Raw genomic sequence first — 6659 nt, forward strand, 5'->3', positions numbered from 1 at the left:
TTATTCTTGAAAGTGCTAAGGCCAGGTATGGTGGCTCATACCTATAATGCCAGCACTTTCGGAGGCTGGGGTGGGAGAATTGCTTAATCCCAGGAGTTCAAGACCAGACTGGACAACACTGTGATACCCGGTCTCTACAAAAATTAAAAAAATAAATAATTAGCTAGGCATGGTGGCACAGACCTGTAGTCCCACCTACTCAGGAGTCTGAGGCAGGAGGATCACTTGACCCCAGGAGTTTGAGGCTGCAGTGAGCTATGATCTTGGCACTGCACTCTAGCCTGAGCAACAAAGCAAGACCCTATCTCAAAAAAGAAGAAAGAAAAGAAAAGAAAGGAAAAGAAAAGAGAAAGAGAGAAAGAGAGAGAGGGAGAAAGAGAAAGAGAGAAAGAAAGAGGAAGAGAGGAAGGAGAGGAAGGAGAGGAAGGAGAAGAAGGAAGGGAGGGAGGGAGGGAAAGAAAACGCTAAAAGAGTGAATTTTAACTGATCTTCCCCACAAAAATCATAAAGGTATGAGGTAATGCTTGTGTTAAATAGCTAGATTTCACCATTCCACAGTGTACATATACTGGAAAACTTCATGTTGTACAGGATAAATACATAGATTTTTATGTCAATTTAAAGAAATAAATAAACATGAGAAAAAAAACAAATTCTATATCTACCATTATCATTCATGTTTTGCTAACTAGGGAAGAGTCACACTATCCCTTAAGACTTGAATTTCATTTGAGGGCATACTAGTTAATGTCTGCACATTCCTGGAACAGTTAATAATAACAGACCAAGGGCTAAGAACAATGGAAAACAATTAATGAAAAAGCCTACACAGCATAAATAAATGTCTTTCTACTGACACGCATCCTGTCAATGTCCTCCTATCTGCTCAGATTGAAGAGCTCACATCTCTCCAGAGCCTTCAGCTGCCTCCCTAGGATGCTCCCTTCCCAGTCCTATGTCAACATCATCTCCTTCTTCCAACCACCTGCTTTTCTCATGATTGGCATCCCAGGGCTGGAGGCCATTCATGGCTGGCTCGCCATCCCCTTCTCCTCCATGTACACTGTGGCCCTCACTGGGAACTGACTGATCCTCCTGGCTGTGAAGAGGACCCCCAGCCTGCACCAGCCCATGTGCTACTTCCTGTCCATGCTGACGCTCCCCGAAGCGGGCCTCACCTTGTCCACACTGCCCATCACCTTGGCTGGGCTCTGGTTTGACTATCGGCTCACTGGCTTCAATGCCTGCCTGGTCTAGATGTTCTTCCTGCACTCCTCTGTGGTGGAGTCCTCAGTGCTCCTAGCCATGTCCTTTGACCACTTTGTGGCCGTCTCCAACCCCCTGCACTATGCAGCTGTCCTCACAAATAGTGTCATCATCAGGATTGGGCTGGCCATTGTGGCTCGAGTTACCTTGTGCCTCTTCCTGTGCCATTTCTGGTTAAGCGTCTAAATTTCTGCCCTGGTGGTAACATCCTATCCCACTCGTTCTGTTTCCACCCTGACGTAATGAGGTGGGCCTGCGCTGACATCATGATCAATATATGCTCTGGGCTCTATGTGGTTGTATCTACAGGGGGCGTAGACTCACTGCTCATCATCCTGTCCTATACCTTCATCCTGCGCACAGTCATGGGCCTGGCCGCTCCCAGGGAGCGCATCTGGGCCCTCAACACCTGTGTTTCCCACATTCTGGCTGTCTTTGTCTTCTTTATTCCAGGTATCACCATGTCCATGATCCACCATTCTGGGAGGCACCTGCCCCACATTGTACATGCTCTTGTTACCTATGTGTACCTGGTGATGCCTCCTGTGCTCCACCCCATCATTTACAGTATGAAGTCCAAGCCCATCAGGGAGGCCATGCTCAGGATGCTGATGGGGAGAAGCCAAGGCTGATGAAATTACAAAATATTATAGGGCCTGGGTAACATTAAAGAGACTGCTATAGCCTTACAGAAACCTGTTAGACCCAGCTAGCACTGAAAATCCCTAATCTGTGCTAAGACAGTGGGAAGCCCATAAGGCTTATTTATGTTACAAATTTATGTTCAGCATTTACTTTGTAAGAAAGTAGTGATAAGGATGAAAGACTGAGAAATAAATGAAACGTGTTCCTTTGTCTCTGAAAGCTCACAACCTTGTGCCAGGAGAAAGGCAAGTAAAGACACAGCCAGACTATAAACTAGTAAGTGCCATAATAACGTTCCTCTCAAAAGATTGCTAGAGACTACAAATTGGTCGTTGACAGAACATTCCTGGGAAGGTGTGGCAAGCTTCCACAAAGAAGAAATAATTTTTATTTCACCTTGAAAAACTTAGAATTTTTCTAGGCTAAGTAGGAATTAAATAAGGAAGAGAAAAATCTAGAAAAAAAAGAGCAACATGAAAAAAAGACTCCACGTTTTGAAAAAGGAAAAGTGTTTGTGAAAAGGTTTGCATTCCTGTACTTCTTTATGTCTCTATCACTTATGTCTTTATAGGCAAGGCTGTGGCATAGGGTAAGAAGAGGGAATGGTAGGGGATGAAGAAGTAGGTGACCAAATTGTATAGGACTGTGCATACTATGCTAAGTTGTTTGGTTTGTATCTAGTACCTAAAAATCATCATATTTTTGCTATAAGTTAGTATAAATTGCAGATTAGAAGTGCGTTGGACATATGAACAAAACTAGAACCAGGAAGACTAATCAGTTTAACCTCTTATCTGGCCTCAGTTTTCCCAGATACCTTTTACGCTGCCTGGAACATTCTCATTCCCCCCATGCCTGTGTCTCATTTCAAATAAAGTATAAACCTAATTTCTCAGAAAATCCTCTCATTAATTCTCCTTTCCAGAGTATTCAAGGTACTATGTTTGCTTCCTGCATGTATACAATAGTTTGTCATTCAACTAGATGGTAAGCCCCGAGGGGGGCAACATATACTCAGTGCCTAGTACTGTTGGTGGAACAGCAGATACTCAATAATTATTTTGAAGATTTAATGATAAATTATTTTGAACAGGAGATAAGGCAATGAGTTGTTTAATTTAAGATGTAATTTGGAGATGTTTTCCTCTAGGGAGCTTTTGGTCCTTCAGAGAGAAGAATACATATAAATAATTGTAAGCATTTGTGAGAAGGTTTTCAGCTACGTTGGGTAGACAAACTGGAAGTATAAGAGATGCAATACTACTGGCTGACTAAATTAAGTATTCTCTCTTAGTAAAGAAAAGTTCCCTATTTTCTCACCCTAGGAGGTCTCCTGGGCCTTTTTGCTGGAAGTGATGACCTTCACACCTCAGTGATATAAGTACTTTGGCTCCATAAAGGGTTCTTGTTGAAAAAAAGAAATGAAAAAGGGCTTTGGGGCACACAATACTAAGATTTGTTTACGTGTGTCTGCTGGAATGCACCTTCTTACAAGGTGAAGGACATGTGTTGTAAGGACATGTGTGGTCTTTCTCTTCACCTGTGCCACTACCCTTCCTACCACTGAAGAAGGAATTCATGCATTTTACAAGTACAAAGACAACCGAGAAATTTTTACTTTTTCCTTTAAAAGCTAAGTGTAGTGTATGCCCCCTGTAGTCTAAGTTAGAGAAGAATACTAACTGCCTGTTTTTCCTTCTGTGCTCAGCGAGCCTTATCTGTACTCACCAGTTTCACATTCCTTGAGGCTCAGCCAGTTCCTGCTTCACCTCCTTAGCACAGCTGCAGAGTTACAAGGTTGATACAGAAACATGGTTTCCCAAGGATGTAGAACATATAGTATAGGTAAATGTAAAAAACTGATCAACTGCCTTTGTTCTCGCTTCTGTAAGTACGCTTCGTGCATCACGTAACTCCTGGCCACTGACTGCTTAAAAGGTGGCTGCTTTCTTTGTCCAGGACTCAGACTTTCCTGGACACTAGTCCTACTGAGCCAGGTGATCACCTTTTAATAAAGTCCTTTCCTGAACTCACTCTGTTGGGTCTCTCCTATCTCTGATTGTCCCACAACACTACGTGTGAGGTCGATTTCACAGGATCTCAGTATGTAGTGTCTGAATTGGGTAAGTAGGATTTTATGTTACAGTGTTTAAGAACACAAGCTTAAGAGTCAGGAAAACAAACCTTACTCAAACTCCATCACAACTGTCTCATTCATATCAGCGATCTGACTTGAAGCGTTTTATTCTTCATGTATTAACAAATAGTTCTTTTATTTTCTCTTTAGTGACTCCTGTGAGCCAGATACTCTGTTACATGATGGACAAGAATACAATGCTACCAAAACCAGACTTGATCCTTGTGGAAGGAATACACATTAATTAAATATGTTTACAAAGAAATATAAATTTGCAATAGCATTAAGCAATATCCATTTAGGCTATTCTTCCCCCAGGGGACTGTGCACTCCATGAGGGAAGAATTTAAACCACCTTTGTTCTCCATTGCATTCTCAGTGCTGGGTTCACACTTATTTTAATAGCACTAAGAATGTATTTGGTGACTACATTAGTTTCCCATTGCTGCAGAGAAAAAAAAATGAAGCAGCTTAAAACAATACCCATTTATTAGTTCATATTTTGAAGGTCAGAAGTGTGGGTGAGCTTCTTAGCCTTATGAGAAATATGGCTGGGTTCTCATAAGGCTAAAATTAGTTTCAGCGGACTGGGTTCTAATTTGGGAGCCTTGGGGAAGAAACTGCTTCCACATTCATTTTGGTTATTAACAGAATCCAGTTCCTTGAAGCTGTGCCACTGGGATCACTTTTCCATTGCTCTCCATTGGCCTCCCTCAGCTCCCTAGGCTGCCCACATTCCTTCTCACGCGCTCCTCCATCATCAAGCCAGCACAGCACATCAAATCCTTGCCATGCTTTGAATATCTCTGACTTCTTCTGTCACCAGCTAGAGAAATGTCTTGTTTTTAAGGTCTCATGTGATTAGATCAGGCCCACGAGGCTATAATCTCCCTATATGAAGGATCCAGTTGTGCAATACAGCATATAACACAATCCCAGGAGTGATATTTCATAATATTCAAAGGTTCTGGGAACCAGAGCAGGACATTTCTGTAAGGCCATTTTAGAATTCTGCCTATGAAAATGACTAAATAAGTGAATTAAGAATAGATGGTTCCGGCCGGGTGTGGTGGCTCACACCTGTAATCCCAGCATTTTGGGAAACCGAGGCAGATGGATCCCGTGAGCTCAGGAGTTCAAGACTAGCCTGGAGAACATAGTGAAACCCTGTCTCTACTAAAAATAGAAAAAATTAGCCGGGCGTTGTGGCAGGCACCTGTAATCCCAGTTACTGGGGAGCCTGAGGCAGGAGAATTGCTTGAATCCAGGAGGCGGAGGTTGCAGTGAGCCGAGATCACACCATTGCACTCCAGCCTGGGCGACAGAGCGAGACTGCATCTCAAAAAAACAAACAAACAAACAGAAAAGAATAGATGGTTCTATAAAAGTATACAATAAGGGTATCTGACCTGCCCTAAGGTGTAAGGAATGACTTCTCTCAAGAAATGATAATTAAGGGGAGGCCTGAATGTTAAAAAATAATAATAATAACTGGGAAAGAATATTTAGGGGAAAGAGTATTAGGCATAGAAAACCATGTCTCCAAAGAGCTTGTAGAAGGAGGAAGTATGGTGAAATCAAGGAATGAAACAAAAGGCAGTGGGACTGGAAGTCAGTGAGCAAGGAGACGGTGGTTGAAGAGAAGACTGAAAATAGAAATGGGCTCAACCAAAAAGATGGGAAATATTAAGAGTATTTCAAGCAGAGGAGAGAGTGGTTTTGACATGAGCACATTCACCTTTGTAAAGATGGTTTTACACTGTGTTGCAGAGAATAGATTGAATTAAAGCTATAATGCATGCAAATTTACTACTTATAAGGCTATCAAAATAGTCCAGATGAATCTATTGTGGCTTGGACTAGGGGAGTAGTGGTACAAATAAAGAGAAATATGGGATCAAAGTTATAAAAGCAGTAGAAATTACATAACTTTATTTGGAATTAAATATGATGGTTAAGAGAAGAAAAAGAAAAGGCCAAGTTTCACTCCTAGGTTTGAGGCTTGCACATCAGAACAAGTGGTGGTGAGATTAACTGATATATATGAAACATGAATGATGAATATAATTATCATTATATTCATCAAAGAATATCATTAGTTTGATTTTTGGACACTTCGAGCTTGAAGCATCCAAATGGCTGGGTTACACAGGCCATTGGACCTATACTCCTAGAGCTCTAGACTAGCCCAATAGTCTAGTCTAAAGATACAAATTATGTCTCTGATACACAAATGGCAAAGTGAGTGGGGTGTGTGTGTGTGTGTGTGTGTGTGTGTGTATGAGTGCATAGGAATTAGAGGCCATTAACTCAAATTTTATAGACCAGCAACAAATACAAGTATTAATTGTGTAGGAATTAGAGGCCTGATTAGAGGCCCTTTTACACCATATTCTCTCACCAAGCAGAGTAGAATGTATGTGCAAAGAAACTGAGAAGTATGCAGAGATATAAGAAGAAAACCATGAGTGCGATGCCACAAAGGGCAAAGGAAGAAAATGTATCAAGAAAGAGAGTGGTCAACTGTGTTAAATGTTGTTGAGAAATCAGGGAAGATAAAAACTAAAACCTCAGACACATAGAGGTTCCTGATGATGTATAGTAAAATTCT

General features: G+C 41.5%; 1 pseudogene; it reads left to right on the forward strand.

Moving 5' to 3' along the window:
• Positions 1–936: 936 nt before the first annotated feature.
• Positions 937–1898, forward strand: LOC100461159 (olfactory receptor 51I2-like; annotated as a pseudogene).
• The last annotated feature ends 4761 nt before the right edge of the window (positions 1899–6659 follow it).

Source organism: Pongo abelii, chromosome 9, assembly GCF_028885655.2.
Source record: "Pongo abelii isolate AG06213 chromosome 9, NHGRI_mPonAbe1-v2.0_pri, whole genome shotgun sequence".
Taxonomy (NCBI): Eukaryota; Metazoa; Chordata; class Mammalia; order Primates; family Hominidae; genus Pongo; species Pongo abelii.